Here is a 17,592-nt window from a genome sequence, read left to right as displayed (position 1 = left end):
AAACCTTCATCCCTGATTATTCAGAGCTCGGAGAGTCATCTAAGCCTTGTCAGCCGGACATGGTAATGTTCTCTTGCCACTGGAATGAAGAGGGGAGTCCGGGAAGAAAGCGGACGTCCAAGCACAGATGATGCCAGGACGAAAAATGCCCACCTTGTGGGAAGAGTTCAGGGACCGAGAGGGGAAAGAAGCTGCAGTGCTGCTGAAGCGGGGGGAGACAGTGGGTCGGCCGCGCAGGATCCCCCTGGAGATGACCAGTTCAAAGCCTCCCAGGAAGGGGGGGCTCTTTTTTTCCTAAGGAACAACTAGCGATGTTTGTGGTAACGTCTGCAGTAAAATTAACACTGGTTCCTGTGAAAATCACCTATGTGGACAGCAGGACCACAATTTGGTCTGCAGCAGTGACGGCCACTACATATGGAAGATCTATTTAATTTTTTTTTTTTTTAATAGCAACAGGCAGAAGGTTAAACATCTGACTAAGATAACCTCAGGGCTGACTGACAGGACCACAGAGCTCTTCTTACCTTCCTGCCGGACTTGGCTTCACTGACTGCATCGCATACTCCCTGGCAAAGTACACGTGAACTAAGGAGATGCTGCTGCTGCTGCTATCGAACTGCCAGTTCAACAGCCCCACCGATACTCTGCAAGCCCACAAGCTCACAAAAAAACCCCAGCTCAAATTCACAAGCTGGCCAGAAAGAGGGTGGTTTACCAGTTTGATTATCCAAATACTTTCAGCTGGGTTCAGTGCAATAATAGTTCACTGACAGCCTGAACAAAAATATTAAAAAACAAATAAATCCCTCTTTACTTGGCCACGATTGAGGGTTTTCTTCCTTCCTTGGAGGAGGCTGCAAGACAAGGAATGCCATTCAGCTAATAGGGACTGGCTGCATCAAAAAGCAGCCAGGATTTCTCCCTCTCCCCATTCTTCCCCTCCCCAACACAATAGACCTGAAAACAAAAGACAGATTATTAGGTTTAAGTATGTAGCCCATTCTCCACATACCCCTTCCCCCTCCTCCCACCCCTTCTTCAGCACATCTGGTAACCATGTGTGGCAAGTGCTAATGAAGACTTTCCTGAGCGAGCTACAATTAGTTCCGACTGCTGTTCGCCTCTCTCGGCTGCACCGAGGATAAAAACCAAGACAAAACAAAACAAAATCTTCCCTTCACTGTTCCTGAAACCTCCTCCTGCCCCTGGGATTCCCCCTCCTCATCATGCTGCTGAAATTCAAACAAAAAAAGTGTAAGCAAATACTTTAAGGCTCTCTTCCGCCCGATTTTTTTCTTTTTTTTTTTTTAAATCAGCATTTTATTCATTTTGATTGAACACGACAGGCAGGCAACAGTGTTTCTATGATCCTGTCTACAATAGAGAATTGTTAAACAGATGTCCATTTTTTTTTTCCTTCTAGCCTGGCAATATTATACACATAGCAGTTTTATCTGCTTGAGCAGATCAAATTTGTTTGTGTGTGTGTGTCTGCGCGCGCGAGCGTGTGTGTTGCCATTTGGAGTGATCAGAATAAGCTGCACAGAGGCAAGATGTATTGTGCACAATTAAGCCCATCTCCAGACCGCACATTTTTGTTTACTCCGTCTCTTCTCCTCTCCCCAATCAAGCTACTAATAGAGCTGTTTCAAGTTTCTACAAGGACCACATTCACTGCTGGTCTCCACATGAAACAGAATGCCAAACCCCAGCCTCTACCCAAGATCTAAGCGCCAGCCTCCCCGTCCTCCTTTACATTTCTCTCTGAAACCACCGTGGCCCTCACCTCCAAAATTCCTAATGATTCCCCCTAGTAGACACTCTCGGCGCAACGTAAGATTTCAGCGTGAGACTTTCCATATTCTTTGTCACTTCCCTCAGCTGTGTCACGCAACATGATTGCCACTGACCAACCCCTACTTGAAAGTATGTTCCCGCTAAACAAACAATCCGGATAATTGCTGTAGAAGTGATGATATCTGCATACATCATATTTCAATTATACCTTATTCATGCAAAAAATGGCTATGACCCTCCTACGCCTTTTGAACAGCGCTGTATATTGAAATGCAAAAAACTAAGTTCTAAAAGCAGAACAAAAGCAAAACTGATTCTTTAAAAGGAGTTATTCTCTTAAAATACACACGTATCTACTTGCCAAATGATTTCTCAGAGAAGATGATAGGCTGGAGTAATGCAGGGAGGGAGGAACAAAAGGGGTTTTAATCATGGTTCGGATTAAAGAGTTGTATAACAATTGCTCTCCCTCCAGGCATATATACTGTACAGCTCACTGTAAATGATCGACATTTAAAGAAACAAAGTGCACCACGAAGCATTTAACATAAAGACTGCTGCATATACATTAACACTTTATTAATCAAAAGACACTGGGCATCTTTCTCACTCCTGATACCAGAAAACAGCATATATGCACACATGACGAAGAGCCAAAGCCAGGCAGGAATGTAGCTTCTCCCTTACCCCAATTTTAAGTAGATAAACCCCACCAAAAAAAAAAAGGGGGAAAAAAAAAGCAGAAGATTCTCTCTGATTTGTCTGCCTTTTATTTTTGAGGGCTTCTTTTCAGACAAAAAAAATATTGCTTCGTCTCCACATAGTCTTGTTTTCCTCCACACCAAGCAGGGAGTAGAGCAAAGCTGTTGCACTCCTAGCAATATTTTTCTATAAAACATAAATTTTACACTTTGAAAAAAAGGCTAATTTTACTGGTAATGAATACCAGTAATAACTTAATGAGTCACTGCAGTACACACTTTAAGGAGGAGCTGGTGCTAATGCGTGAATAATTATTGACACAATTAAGTGCCCAACACTGGGCCTGTTAAACTGCTTCTGGCACGTGAGGGCTCCTTAATGGCTCCGCGGTATCGTACAATGACCCTAAAAGGTTTTAAAGCGCAGAGAGCTCCCCTCTGCTACCGCAAGGGATCCTCGGATCTCAAATCCGTTCCCCACTAGATAACGTTGAATTGTCGAGGATTTACATCCCATGTGGGGTTTCACCCCGTTGCCAGGCTGAATAATTAGCTATTTACCGATTCAGTAAACAGTAAGCTCACCCTTTGACCTGCCTTGGTATAGACTGTCTGGTCCGTAACCCTGCCGGGGGCTTCCGCCCGCCTAATGGTCGCTCTGTGAGCCCGGGCTGCTGCTGGAAACCGGCTGCTCCCAAGCGCAGGACCCCAGCGCCATGCCGGCCATCGAATCCTTAACTTAGTGGCTGGGGGGGAATTGATCTCCAGCTCACCTACCCAAAACCGCTTGAAATCGAGAAAGAGTACTGGCACCAAAAAAGTCACTTAGTGAAACTTCTCCAAGCTGCTTCATCATGCTGCGTGTCTAACCGACCCCACCACATGTGTGTACCCACCCTGAGACACTCGAGCCCCCTCATTCCCCATTGCACACACTCAGCCCCCTCTCACCACTGTTAAAAGGCTTCCCCCTCTCTCTATTTTACAACATGTGCGAATGTATAGACATCCCAATTAAACACAAACCAAATCTCGGGCCCCTCTGTGCATACCATGCTTATCTCTGACAAGTCCAGCAGAATTACTGGAGCTATTTGCGAGGCAACATTATCATTGGGAGAGCCGTAAAAAAGTAACCTCTGGTGAATAACTTTCTACCATGTTTCACAAGAAGGGTGCTTGTGTCCTCCGAACGAACGGGGCTGTCTCTAAAGTCAAAACGCCCTGCCAAGACGCCTCATCAGTTAGCTGGAGCAACACATGCACGCACACAAAAATTGACCTTTTTTTCTGTCATCCTGAACTCCCCCTGACCTTCCCCAAGCTATTCCAGCATGCATAGGTCCATTAGATAGATGGACAGATAGACAGATAGGCAAGCAGGCAGACAAATCATAATATTTTGTGTTAAAATCTGCACCAGCCCAAGTACTGCACCTACAGCATTATCACCGAGGGAGTTCCCAGTCCGGGGTTAATAAGAGCATGTTTGAGCGTGTAACACCGTGGTCTAACGCTGGCTGCGAGGCAGCTATCGTGTCTGAGAAAGACACGAAAGGAGAAAAGAGGGATCCTCTGGGATAGCACCCCATTGCCCTCCTGGTCCTCCCAACGTGAGCATGCCATTAACGGGAGCGGAGGCAGCAAGAACAATGACAAGGAAGTGGACAATTAAGCGAGTTATAATCAAATTCTGCACACATCTACCCTGTGAAAGACTGCCTGACCAACAGCTGGCTAGTCACTACAGCGTGCGAGTCTCCTGCACTCCAGAGCTGCTCCAGTGGACGGTGGTGGGACGCCATGCCACGAGGAGGAAGGACAGACAGACAGACAGGCTGGACAGACAATGTCCACAATGGGCGGTTGGAGAACCCTCCCTCCTCCTGCCACGGTTTTCCTGTCTGGCCCTAGCAAAGCACTCCGCTCTGCGTTTTCTCATCTGCGAAATGCAAATAAAGATGCTACCATCTTTGTAGGACGTCGTAGGCACATATTCACTTTAAACCCACATGTAGTACTGTATGTAACAAACAAGAACAGGAAAACCTGACTGACCTGAAAAATACATATTCTGAATTAGAAACTACTGTACACTCAGTCTAATACTTCTCCCACAAAAGAAGGCTTGGGAGGGAGATATTTATTCAAAAACTAAATAGCTTCATTAATTTCCATTCATCAGATAACTGGAGATTATAAACCCCCAGCCCTTGTTCCTGACAGACAGCATAGGCCAATATCCAGCTTACTGGGACCTGGAGCACAGGTACAGGTTGACCGTGTCCCAGGTGATGACACTTTCCCACAACCTGAGGCCTTATCAGAAACACGAGAAAGTTGGAAAGAAGATTGCCAGCACGCATGACGAACTTCTAAAGAAATCAAGATTTATTGGGGGCCACAGATGGATAAGGTGGACTGTGCAAGAGCTTAGCGGTTCATGCACCCACTGGGAGAGGAGCAGCCCCCTCACAGCTCCATCAGCTGTGCATCAGGCAGGCACCGGGTACTCCATGTAACTACACCTGGGGGCAGCAACCAGGGAAGAGACCCTGTTCCCCTCAACTTAGGAGCCAGGCACCTACAAGTCTGGGTTTTATAGACACCAAATTCCTTTCAAGGATTTGGTGTCTATTTAGTTACGCTCATAAAGGCAGTGAGTCAGAAATAAACCTAAGGACCTTCAGGCCATAGTCAGGGTATGGCCACAAATCATCTTCCCACCAAAAGAGGTCCTACAGTGCACTGCACAGTGGCCGTACAATGCACCTTCAAAAGTACTTCTGCTTGTCCAGAAAAAAAAAAAAAAAGCTGCATGAGCTATTTGAGGAAAAAATCTAGGGTTTTATTTGTTCAAAGGCAAAAAGTTACTGAGTGGCAAAGCAGCAGTGGGCTTTGTCACTTGGAAATCAATGAGCTGCCAGTCAGAGTTTCACTATATCATGCCAGCTTAATGGTACCAGGCTCTTCATAACTGGCTCTTGACCTCTTGCCCTACCTTGCAGCAGAGGACAGCTGCTCTAACAAGAGCAGTCCTGCAAAGCCAGCTCGGGAGAGTTTGTGTGGTTGCATTAGAGCAGAATTTTACCACCACTCCACTGCGCTGCCGTGTGGCCAGCACTGCTGAGACCCAGCCCTAGGAAACTTCCAGGCTGCCCTTTCTTTTCTGTAACAAATCAAATGCGTAGCAAAATATTGCCACATCCCATTAGTATATTGACACAATTGGGACTTCAACCCCAATTTTGCTTTGCGTTTTTCAAATGGCTTTATTTGTCTTAAGATAAAGCGCATGTACTCTACCAATACGCTTAGGCCCTGATCCAGGGACCAGCCATGTCGTGGAAGTAGTCAGTGAATATACTGGGCACTGGGTCCCCTGAGGACGGGGCCCCTCCTGAGGTGCTGACCTGTGGTTCAGCTGCAACAGGAGCCAAAGAACCCTAAGACATTCGCAAGATTAGCCCCCCTAAAAAAAAGAAAGAGACGCTGAATTTTTTATGACTTGCAGTGCTAAACGTATGTTTTGAAGTCAGCTTGTGTGAAAACTGCAGGGAAAAGGAATCAAACTTTAGGCTGTTGGTCATAGGTTTTTATAACGTGGAGCAGAAAAAAACAGACATTGTGTTTGCATTCTATTTCTGGGCCTTTTAAGCTGTAACAGAATGAGTGGTATTTGCATCAGGAGTTACCATATATCATTGCAAGTAACATATGCATAGATGGAAAAAAGATGACGGCAGCAGCAGGTTCGGTGAAATCTCAGGATCTCTCTGTGATAGGGACCTGCTAAAGGTTTGGTTTTATTTAGCGTAGCTTAAAATGTCATTGGCATATGTGTTTCTCAATTAACACCAATTTAATACACTCCAGAAGTGTTCTATTCTGAGAGCAGGCTTCAGAGTTTACAAAGGATCTAACCTGACATTTCAGTACAGGATATCCAGCCCCATTTACAATCAGGAAAGCACATTATGAAGGCTAGATTTTTTTCTTTGACATTGTGTAACGTTGCCTCTAATGATAAATACAAAAGTCAGAAAATCCTAGTGAATGGTGCTGTAGTATGGAAATTATGAGTCCCTCCAACCTCTGTGAGTCACTCATATCCCCAGATGAAATGGTGCCTTGCAGCAAACGCAGAGATTCAGCAAGTGGATGGTTGATTTTCCATCTCAGTGCCTCACCAATGCCGTACATTTTGCTAAACAACTTCTCAATTGATAAACTGCAACTCACCAATAGAATAGATTATATATATATATATGAAAAAACCCAGAACAAAAAAAAACCCAAACAAAATGAGAAGTAGCCAACAATCCTGAAAACCCTGGGCTTTCTGTCAAAAATCTGAAGAGAGAAAGATTTACTGGTGATGGCTTCCTAAATGATAAATACAGATGTCCAACAGGATCCCAGAAAGCAACTACTGAAAACTAAAGGATTATTTATTAACCGAAAGGATGAATAAAGAATAGGCAAGTATCATTTCATATGAACTTTACGTAGACTACATGAATGTCTACAATGTATTTAAAAAGAGCACCCGGCATTATTAATATTGATTTTTGAATATACAATTAATTAGCTATAATGGGCCAAATTCAGCCCTGGTGAAACCAGTAACTTCAGAGAAGCTGTACGTGACAGAAATATCTCTCTTCAGAGCTAGTGAAGTGTTTATTCTGAAATCAATAACAACAGAGTGTACATTCAAAAAACATTGGGAAAAAAGGTTAAAGTCAAGCATTTCAAAGTTAGGAAATACTGGTATTAAATTTGCCCATTATTTCTGTCCTGTTATGTGTCCATCCTCCGCACTGAAGAGGGAAAACTAGCCCAGGTTCTTGCAGTTCAAAAGTGTATCACAGGGCATTCACACAAGAGGGCAGAAGTGTGATTGGAGGGACAACCTGAATTTGGCCTTAATTGTCAATGTTTGGCTTTGCAATTTGCTTTAAACGTTGTTTTTGCATGAACTTTCCTCCTTTTCTAAAGGGGGGGGGGGGGGAATAAAAACTAATTATATTACATACAACTGCTGAAACTTTCCCAATCACACCTCCCTGGCAAGGTTTAGCCTCTGCCCCTCTGCACGGAAGTCTACCATTTAAGCTTCAGGGTACGAGCTGGAGTCTGCAGAAAATAAGGTAGGGTCTGGTCAGTAGCCAGGAGACCTCACCACTTTTTCCCATTTCCCACCTACATTGCTGGGGAAACTTCAGCCAATGCCAGCCTGGGGAAGGAGAAGAAGGGGAAATCGGATGTCCAGGGAGGAGGTTGGGAGAGCATGTGCTCCCCATCCTGCTACAGCTGCTCTGGGAGGTCCAAGGGTGCCTAGTTCAGTATGCACTGCAGGAGCGGCGGTGGTTTGGTACCAGCTGAGATCAGCTCCTTGTAACACCCCTGTTTGGCTGATGTTGTGACACTGTGACATGCTTCCCAGACAATGACAATGAAAGTGAAATGGTGACTTTCATAGGCTTGTATCATCACCAGGTTTGAAGAGAGCCTCATGGCATGACAAAATTGTACTTCTGAAACCTGGAATTTTTTTCACTAATAAATTTTAAAGAATGCCGAAGACAGAGCAAACATTAAAGCTTTTTGGTCCAACAGGATCTTTTAAAATTCACTGAGGCAATCTAAATGCAGGGGACTGCTACTGTCTCTTGCAATAAATAATTTGGAAGAATCTTTCTTTGTAACATTCTCACCTACACACTGTCTAGAGCATGTGTTTGTATATACCCATATATATAAACACATCCTTGAATACACACAGTTGCAAAGACTTCATCCTGAGCACGACTTGCCAGGAAACCTGGAAAATTCTGATGTATAACAAGTTAATATTTTAACAGATGTGCATATTCAAAATGAGAATTTAATCCTGAATTTGATCATGAATGCATGTTCAACTCTGCTATAGGGAACACTGAAATTCAAAATCATTATCTGTGATCTTTCTTCTTCTTTAAATCAGAGGAAATCTTGTGCTTCAGATTCTCCAATTCCTGGTTCCACTGCAAGCCTAGAGTTTCTCATGTTGTTTTGGTCCTTTGAAAACCGAACCGAAAAGACAAAACTCACTCACAAGGCACCCAGAAGGGTATTCCTACCACCTAACTTCATGCATCTAACTGTTCATAGAGTCAACAGAGGTTCCTAGCATGGCTGCTCTGAAGCCCCCTTTGGGAGCCTGCCTGTCTCTACTGACTGTACAGGTGGCTTTGGCTCCTAATTTAGGTACCTAATTTAGATGAGGTTGGTTGGTGTGATAATTTCGTCCTCAAGCGCTCTGTAGCACACATATATATACATGCTAGTCAGCCACAAACTAACTCCATCCCAAACGAGTGGGGTCTGAGTTAAATTCAGGTTTTAGCAAAAAATGGACCTAAGTAAGTGCAGATCTAGATGCCCTCAAGCTCTAAGAATCAAAGATCCTATTCTAGATGCAAATTTCTCTGACCTACCTATAGCTTTGGCTGGAAATTTGGATTATTCTTTTCCTAAAAGAAGCTATAAACCCATTGTCCAAAGGTTCCTTATTTGTTTTATTCCAATGATATCGTAAGTTAACATCCCCATTTTTAAGCATTCAGTTATCATTACTGAACCGTTTTTACATTATACTTCATAAGTGTCAGGACTTTACAGAAATACAAATACCATGCCCGGCATTAGCATATCACTCCCCGTTAAAGCATTACCTCCCTTCCTTCTCCCCCCTCCAGCTCACAACACACAGCGGTGGGAAATGAGCAGGCAACTACATCCTGTTAAAGCTGCAAAGAAAATCCTACCAGCACAATGCAGTTATCACGTTGAACCAGGCAAAGGGCGTGCCTCAGTGCAAGTTCTCCATCTGTGCTGGATGTACAGCACCTGAAAGGGTTAAGAGAGTGAGGAGAGCTTTCAGAAATACCTAGAAACAAGGATACCTGCAGGGTGTGCTCAGTTTGTTTTGAAGATGTGTTGTTCTAACACAGTGGTTCACTGGTTGAATATATTGTTATTTGATATCCTGCTAGACAACTCTGTGGCTGGAGTTTTGTGTCAGATCAGTTAAGCTTTCCATCAGGATGTTCACTTCCACAATGATCAAACCCTGGGCTTGTTGGCACAGGCAAGCCCACACGACAGGCTGCGGTGGGACTGCACTGCACGCAAGCCCGGCTGCGTGCCCCCTTCCTGGGCTGCCGGGGCGAGGGGCAGCTCCATCGGCACCCCTGGGAGCACACCGTGCCCCGTGGGGCACGCTCACTGCCTCCGCAGTGGAGAACGGAGCACAGAGACTCGTCCGCTACATGCTCACACACTGCTTCTCCTTATTTCTAGCCTAAGTTACTCCTTTTGTGTAGCCCCTGCCTTTTGTGTCCTTTCATGCCGCCTGCTGGGGGCTTTAATTTTTTATTATTTTTTTTTTAATCAGAAGACAGGTGCATAATATGCCCTCCTCAAATCAACCCCTAACCTCCTTCTAGGAGGACAGGAGAAGGAGCTTCATCCTGCCAGTCTCCTCTGCACCCATTTGACTGGACTCCTGAAAATGGACAAATTCTCCCAGAGTGCTTCACAAATCTCCCCCCTCTGTACTGAATTCATCCAAACACATTTCGTGACAGAAAATTTTGCCTCTCCAGTATGCTGTCAAGATCCATTTTGAACTCTCAGCACGTATAACTGAGGTGCTTAAATATTATCTTTGTCCATAGTAAAACTGACTGCTCTTTGCTTCCTGCCTCTTCACCACAAAGGACTTTTCTTCACCTCCTTAAAGTAACCGCATTTTCCTAATGGCCTCCTGTGAGGGACTTCATACAAAGCATTTCAGCACTTAAATAAATCATATTGCCAGTTGTTCCCTGACCACTACATTGCGAACTCTTCCTAAGGAGGAGGAAAAACAATCTAATTAGTTAATCTTTGCACAGTACTTTTCATCTTCAAAGTGCTATGTCTGTTTAAACATTCTTACACCACCTGGCGCATTGCTTTCAGTTCAGTCTCCCGAACTGATCAGGATCCAACACTGGCCCCCATGGGAACCATACCAAGGAGCCCCGGCCGCCACCCTCGCTTTCTGCCTTGTTGGGATGCTCCTCAGATGACATCACTCTCCACACACACATCGGTATCCTTCCCAGAAAGAAAATCCAAAACCCCCTCCAAATCCTAACTATAGTTTGGCTACCACAGACCTTTTTCGAGAAATAAACACCCACTCAAAACCCTCACTGGTCTGGGGACTGATCCTGAACCCTTTACCCATATGCTCATTAATATTCACTTGCACCAGCAGTGCTGCATTAACGGCTGACTGTTGGGATAAGGCAATCACAGTACAAAACATACGTGATTTTGAAATTTTCACTGCTATGCAAACCAGCTGGAGAGTTACTAAAATACAACAAAAGTAGCAACAACTTCTAATCAGCGCGTCTCCTCGGGTCTGGAAGGGAGTTTGGTGAAGAAACAAGTCAGTCAGAGTAAGATCAGCTCTCTAATTTACAACACAAAGCATCAATTAAATAAATTAATCAAAGGACAATTAATATCTTGTACAGTAGCAGGAAATTCAGACCCCGCTTGTGCCACACATGCGATGGGTTTGGAAGCTGGCTAGACCCCACGTCGTGTGGTTTTTATTGCCGAGGAGCTGGTATTATTTCTCTTTTATCCAATGCCTTTGCTTTTTGTTTTCTGTTTTTAAGCAAGGGTTGCGGTTGTTTCTAACCCATATGTCTCTAGTTTTGAGCCGCGTGGTTTGCCCCCTCTGTCTCTCATCATTGCTTTTGGCCCAGTTTCTTGACAGGAAATGCGAGATTTATTTTATCTGGCCTGAACTACATTGTTCCTTCCTGACTACTGGTGTTACTTCACTCCAAATAACACGGCTTTGCGCTTACTGCCTGCGCAAGGTCAAAGCCTGAGGGGAACAGGCATATTTAAGAGTAACCATGAGAGAAGGGGATAAGGCTTCAGGGCAAGAAAAGAGAATAAAAGGCGGAGGGGAGAGGGAGAAATGGTAAGAAATTAAGAAGTGATGTAAAAAGTTTTGGTTTGGAGGAGATCCCCTATTTTCCTTCAGCCAGAAATAAGCTGAACTGCTGCTACAGAATAACTCTTGGATACAGATTCAAGCCAAGCTAGTAATGCTAATGTTATCAATTGAAGCAGGACATTGCCAGGTAATTTAGATCATAAATTCAAGGAGAAAAACAGTTACCAAAATTGATACAAGAATTTTAAAAATGTAGCTGAAGATTCTCAGTCTTTCTCTGGTCGCTCAGCAGAACAAGCAGCGCAGAAAAGTGAACTAATCCACGGTGAAGAGGAAAGCAAGCTGAATGCAAACAAACATATAAATGCTGAAAACCAAACATCAGTTTTTAATGGAATTACATTTGAGTTCCTCTGGTGCTTGTAGAAGGATTTGTAAATCTTTGCCTGGTGTCATTAAGTACATAGTAAATTAACTTGTAAAAGGTGAGGCAGGATCTGTGCTGGGCATTGCAGCTCTGCTGAAAGCCATGGCACTCAAGCTACCCAAGAGCAGAACAGCCTTGCAGCTGCCAAACTGCTTTTTGACTCATCAAAGGGCTAAAAAAACCCATCTGTCCCCACATACCTGACCTAAAATGAATCCAAAGCAACAAACAAAGCTAATTCTCCAGCCAGCAGAGGCACATACCTTGCCAGCATCCCAGCCTGAAGTGCATTTACTCTGAGCAGGGTATGCAGCTTCAGCCTGCCCACTTACTTGCTTTTATCCTTGAAATTGGACTGAAGTAAGTCGTTCACAGCCTCAGATGAGCACAGGGGTAATGGGCACTTTTGCCTAAAACACACCCAAACACTAGAATAAGTACCTTTTTCAGATTGAATTCTTTATCTTAGGCTGATCTCGAATTTTGTTTTGTAAGACACTTCTGACAAAGTCATCCCCCACAGCATTTTTACCCATGATGGTTCAGAAGGAACTCAAACGCCTGCTGAAAGCCTGCAGTCGCAAATTAGCCACTAACCAGCAAGACCATGGAGGCTCAAATGCCTTTGGATAACTCCGCAAGTTCTGATGCTTTTGTGACTTTTTTCCGATACCAGCCAAAGCAAATTGTTCAGGATGGGGCCAAGGGCCTGGGAGGAGAAGGGAAGGATGGCTCTCCAAACAACCTGAATGGGCATTAACAGCACTGCAAGTCAATAGCAAAAAGCAGTCCACGGTCCCTCACGGTAGCTTTTTGGTACCTCAAACACTAAGGCACATTACTGGGTCAGTACCACATCCCTGCACCAAGCGCTGGCTGGCTCCGTGTGGTGCAGAAAGCCAGTGCTCAGCTGTGGGATGTTCTGATCTGCACAGACAAGATCCTGAGCAACATCCCAGACCTCTGCTTCCCAAGCATCACATCATGCACCCACACGCAGCCAGTCGGCTTCCTCTTGCCTAAGGGAAAATGGTTTTCTGTACCAGCTAGAAGGTGGTGTCTGGGGAGATGGTTCTTGCTCCTCATCCAGAAACACAAGGATTGTGCACACACTCAAATGTTTCATTTACTTGGTCACAGCTCAGAGAAGGGTCTGAAAAATGCCGTAACTGGTACAAGAAAGAGCATGGGACCAAGTGGCTGCAAGCAGGGAAGAGCAGGGCTTCCCCTTTCAGCAGTGGCTCAGCTGAGCACTGAATTGTACCACTACATGACAAGGTGGGTAGAGCAGAGATTGTCCTTTGCATTTTGGGGTGCAGATTTCTAGCTGAGGTGTCGAGGCATTGTTTTACTGCAGCACATGACACTAGCAGCAGCCTGACTTCCTACTGCGTGCTAAAGTTTCTCTCTTTTCTATGCCATTATTACCTCAAATTGCTTATCCTAATGAAATAGGGAGTCTCTTGGTGTCCTGGCTTAAAAACACATGATCAAGCCTTATGGTCCAGTTCTGTTCCCTTTTTGCTGAGATCTGAAGACTGAAAAGCTTATCCAATTAAGAATGGCCATTTAGTAAAAAATGGATTACAAATGGAATTAAAATTGGCAAGAGCTTTTCAACAGGGTGGTGAGGCAAATATGCCCAGTGCCGTCTTCCTGAAGGTCACCCCCATACTCCTAGAGCAAGAGGCTAAAACCGGTGGGTCGCCTTCAGCGGTGTTTTGTACCCTTCAGAGTCTACTTACTTCATTGCAATTAGGTTTAAGTGGTGTTCAGCATTCCATGATTGCCCTACTTTACGGTCCCTTCATTTTCCTAGCTTAAAAAATAGCGATGTTGCAACACTGTAGTGTTTCTGTTGTGATTGTCATGATGGAAGCAGAGCCAATGCAATTTGCCCATGTTTTACTAACTGCCATCTGGCAGGGATATGGTGACATGCGAATCTTCACAGGACTCTTGTTTTTCAACTATCTGCTGGACAACTAAGGAGATCACCAGGCTGCTGGGATGAGTGCCAGATGGGAGGCAGGTATGTTTATGAGTTTAAGATTCTTATTTTCTTTCAGTGCTTTCACATGCTGTTCGTGGAGTGGCAGGAAAAGTGAAAAGGGGGAGGAGGGGATGAGTCAGTGACTAGACTACAACTGTTCAAAATCACTTTGAAGTTCTGCAAAACGCGGTTGTTTCACAGTCCACCTCTTATTTGCTGTTTGTTCATTTGGCCTCGAGGCCTCAATGGGTTTTTTGGGGGCTTCTTCTTTTCCAGTGCCCCCAGTCTGACAGGCGAACATGCTGCTGAACATGCACACAGTACTCCATAAAAAGGCCACGCTTGCCTCTCTGCCTTGTCCTGGTAACTCTGGTGAGCGCTGGGGTGATGGAAGGACAGTCATATGCCGCCTCACCAGTAATTACATGCAGCTGACATGGTGTTAGCAGAGTGGCTAAATCTTGCACAGAAATCTTAGACACGCAGAGTTACGGTAGCTTTGTACCAGAAGGAAAGCACTCTGAGAATGAGAGAAGAGTCTCTGCTCATCTCCATGGACTTCAGGGCTGCTACAACGGCAAAAACTGTTGTGACAAGATGGAGATTGAGTCTTGTGGACGATAAATACCTACATAACCCAAAGGATAACGACGACATCAAAACTATATAACTATTTTGAAGTTTACCTAAAAATCCCACAAGAAAAACCAGCAACTTCTGAATGGTGAAAGGACAACTGAGGACAGCGGATGAAGCAGTCAGGAGATCACTGCTCCTCAAGTGATCCAGGCAGTAAGGTAACTTTGGAATGTGCTCAGGTCTCAGCTACGTGATGCCTGTTAAGCTCCCCTCCTAGATCCCATGTCTCTGGGTCTCCTTAGGAGGGACCCCAGCTCACTGCTGAGGGTCTCAGCTGGCAGGAGGGTGTGCAGCACCTGCCGGCTCACCGGGACTGGAGCCAACACTGTCTCCTGTTGACATTTCAGAAAAAATAAGCAGCTTCAGCAAATTCATCTAACAAACAGCAGTATAAACTATTTCAGTAACTCTGCAGTAAATATTAATCCCTGTCACACCCCACGTACCTATACCTAATTGTCTTCCCCTGACTCACCTTCTCACAGCGGGACCAAAAAATAGTCTAGTTTTAGCCACTGTAATGACTAACATTCATAATGACTAACGAAAAACTACAGCTAAAAACACAAGCTGCTTTAGCTCAAACTAAACAGTCATGGCTCACCAGCTAGGACTGAAAGATTCATGTTCAGCTCAAATGTAGAGGAGTATCTGTGGCACACTCTCACCAACATGTTACATTAACAGAGCTACGCGCAATAAATCCTTATTACAGTAGGCTTCTCATAACAAAGATTTCTGATGAGGGGGCTGGTTTGGAAGAACCCTGTGTTGCATCAATTAAGCAAAACAAACAACTCCTCACAAATTTCCCCCCAAACAAAAACCAGAGCACAAACAAACAAAAAAAAATCCCTCACCTCTCACGCTCAGGTTGGAAACCAACCCGTGGTTATAGTCGAGGGTAAAGTATGCGACATGCATGCGTACCTTCCCTTTCTTCCCTCACCCTAGGTAAGGCAATTACTATGGAAATTATCTGCTCGATTATTAATTAAATATCTATAAATTCACACGCTCACAGACAGTCTCTCTCTCAATAGGTCTTGGCATAAGGGAGCACACAGAATTTTGGCAACGAGCTGAGAGTGGAATAGGCGGCACAACCTAGACATGCCCAAGCCTTCTTGACACAGGAACAGCTTCTCTTCCCTATGCCAGTGGTTCGCTTGGTGCCAGCTCTGATGCACACCCCCTTCCAGGAATGGCTCTCATCCATGCTGGCAAACAAAATGATAGAGAAGAAAATATGAAATTACTCTTCAAAATGTAAGTGGAAGGATGAGCACAGCGCCAAGTGAGAAGTATCCAAATGTGAGATCCCACACTGCTACATGTCAGTTGGAAAGATGACACACATACAGAAAGTCAAGCAAACAGGTTTGTCCACAAAGGGAAGCTAAAGGAGATCATTTGCATTTTGGATAATAAAATATTTAAAGCAGCACTGCACAAATTATAAATAAAAACACTAACTGCAGTCACCAAGAATGCAAGCACCCTATGTGGAAGCTGGCCAGCAAACCCCTTCATTAAATACAATATGATCAGAAGGAAATAGAAAAGTGGCTACAGACCTCTGAAGGCCAGCAGGTAATGCAAGCCAATTGGTTATTCAGTTCTAATTAAGGGATCCAATACTTATTTTGGACTACTCACAGAAGAATAAAGCAAGAGTTCAGGGTGAAGTAAAGTCTACTTTATTTAACAATCTGTGACTGATTATAAGGGAGCAGCAAGTTCCAGATGGGTGGGAGTGCTTACAAAAACCCTCTATTTCCCTACAACTTACAATCAATGCTTTTAATTTCCATGTATTGTAACGTTGCCACTTAACACGACAAGCACAGCAGAACAAAGAAACGTGAAACCAAATTTGCACCAAAATTTGGGGACTGAACAGGACATGCTTTTCCATTCAACAAAGGACGTAGTTCAGGCTTCTAATTTTAGCATCTTATTCAAGACGGTACCTGATTTAGACTGTTCCTCAGTCTAGCCCTCAGCTCTGACCTAACCCTAAGAAACTGTTTAATTCTGTTGTGTAAAATATGCAGGCTTTTGGGGGCAGAGATCATGCCTGCTTCTGTGCTGTAGAAAAACCATCATGCAAATAATATTTTAAAATAATATTCACTCTAGCTAGTATTTATTTGCAACTATCTGCTTTTAAGAGCTACTATCATTTTGAAATGAACAATCGTTTTGCTTTTTAAATTCATCTTATTCATGTCCTCATAACCACACGGATTTATTATTGCTGTTGTGCAAATCACATGGAAACATGGAAATCCCAACAGTTTGCGAAAAACGTAGTCCCTTTTCTGTTATAATTGCAAGTTCAAGAAACTGCTCATTTTTGTATTCAGAAAAGGCAACGTACTTTAACATTGTGATTCCCATTCTGTGCCTTTGCCCACCCTGTACCTAATCCCCACTGTCTTGGCACAGCAGTGGAAAAGCAGCAGGACCATGAGTAATGGTAAAAGCCTGGAACTTAGCAGCCTTAATTGATTCATATTCTCTGAAAAGAAAAAGAAAAGGTCTATGTTTGTCTCCTTGCAGAGCTCCTAAGTAAACTCTGCTAGACAGAGTACGTGCATTAGGCTCACCGTTTTTTCGTGGCTCAGCAGAGCTAGGTAAGATAACAACGCAACTTTCATCCACAAGGATCTCCCTAGGCAGCCGCTGTAAAAGGGTTAATGACTGATGTTTCCATTAAATCTGACCTACCTCTCAGTTTTGCAGTAGCCCGATATAATCCTTGTTTTGCACCTATTTGCATGGACAAATGGAGTCACCCCATAACAAGTGGGTTATACAGCCCCATACAGCCCTTACTCTAACAAAAGGTCAATTCATTTTAAACGGACGCACACAGTATTAATTCTACTTACATTTAAAACAAACAAACCAGGGCAAAGCCTGCCTATGCACCGTGCTGCTACTTACCAAGAATTAAAAGCTCTGCATTCAGAACCTAATGGACACAGAATACATCTGTAGGCATCCATGTGTA

General features: G+C 44.1%; 1 protein-coding gene across 21 annotated transcripts in view; it reads right to left on the bottom strand.

Annotated features, from left to right (window-relative positions):
- The window catches only part of SOX5 (SRY-box transcription factor 5), a 721,637-nt gene that overhangs the window by 350,788 nt on the left and 353,257 nt on the right, over positions 1-17,592 (bottom strand). For 2 of the 21 annotated variants that reach the window (XM_072874851.1, XM_072874898.1), the window contains exon 8: positions 9,314-9,395. The exons of the other annotated variants lie outside the window; for them this stretch is intronic. The gene's annotated coding sequence lies outside the window, so the exon portion shown is untranslated. The remainder of the gene's footprint in view (positions 1-9,313; positions 9,396-17,592) is intronic. 21 annotated transcript variants of the gene reach the window in all.

The sequence above is a fragment of the Ciconia boyciana genome, chromosome 1 (assembly GCF_034638445.1).
Source record: "Ciconia boyciana chromosome 1, ASM3463844v1, whole genome shotgun sequence".
In the NCBI taxonomy this organism is placed as follows: domain Eukaryota; kingdom Metazoa; phylum Chordata; class Aves; order Ciconiiformes; family Ciconiidae; genus Ciconia; species Ciconia boyciana.
The sequence above is the reverse complement of the archived record's forward strand: the minus strand, read 5'-3'. Positions and strand labels throughout refer to the sequence as shown.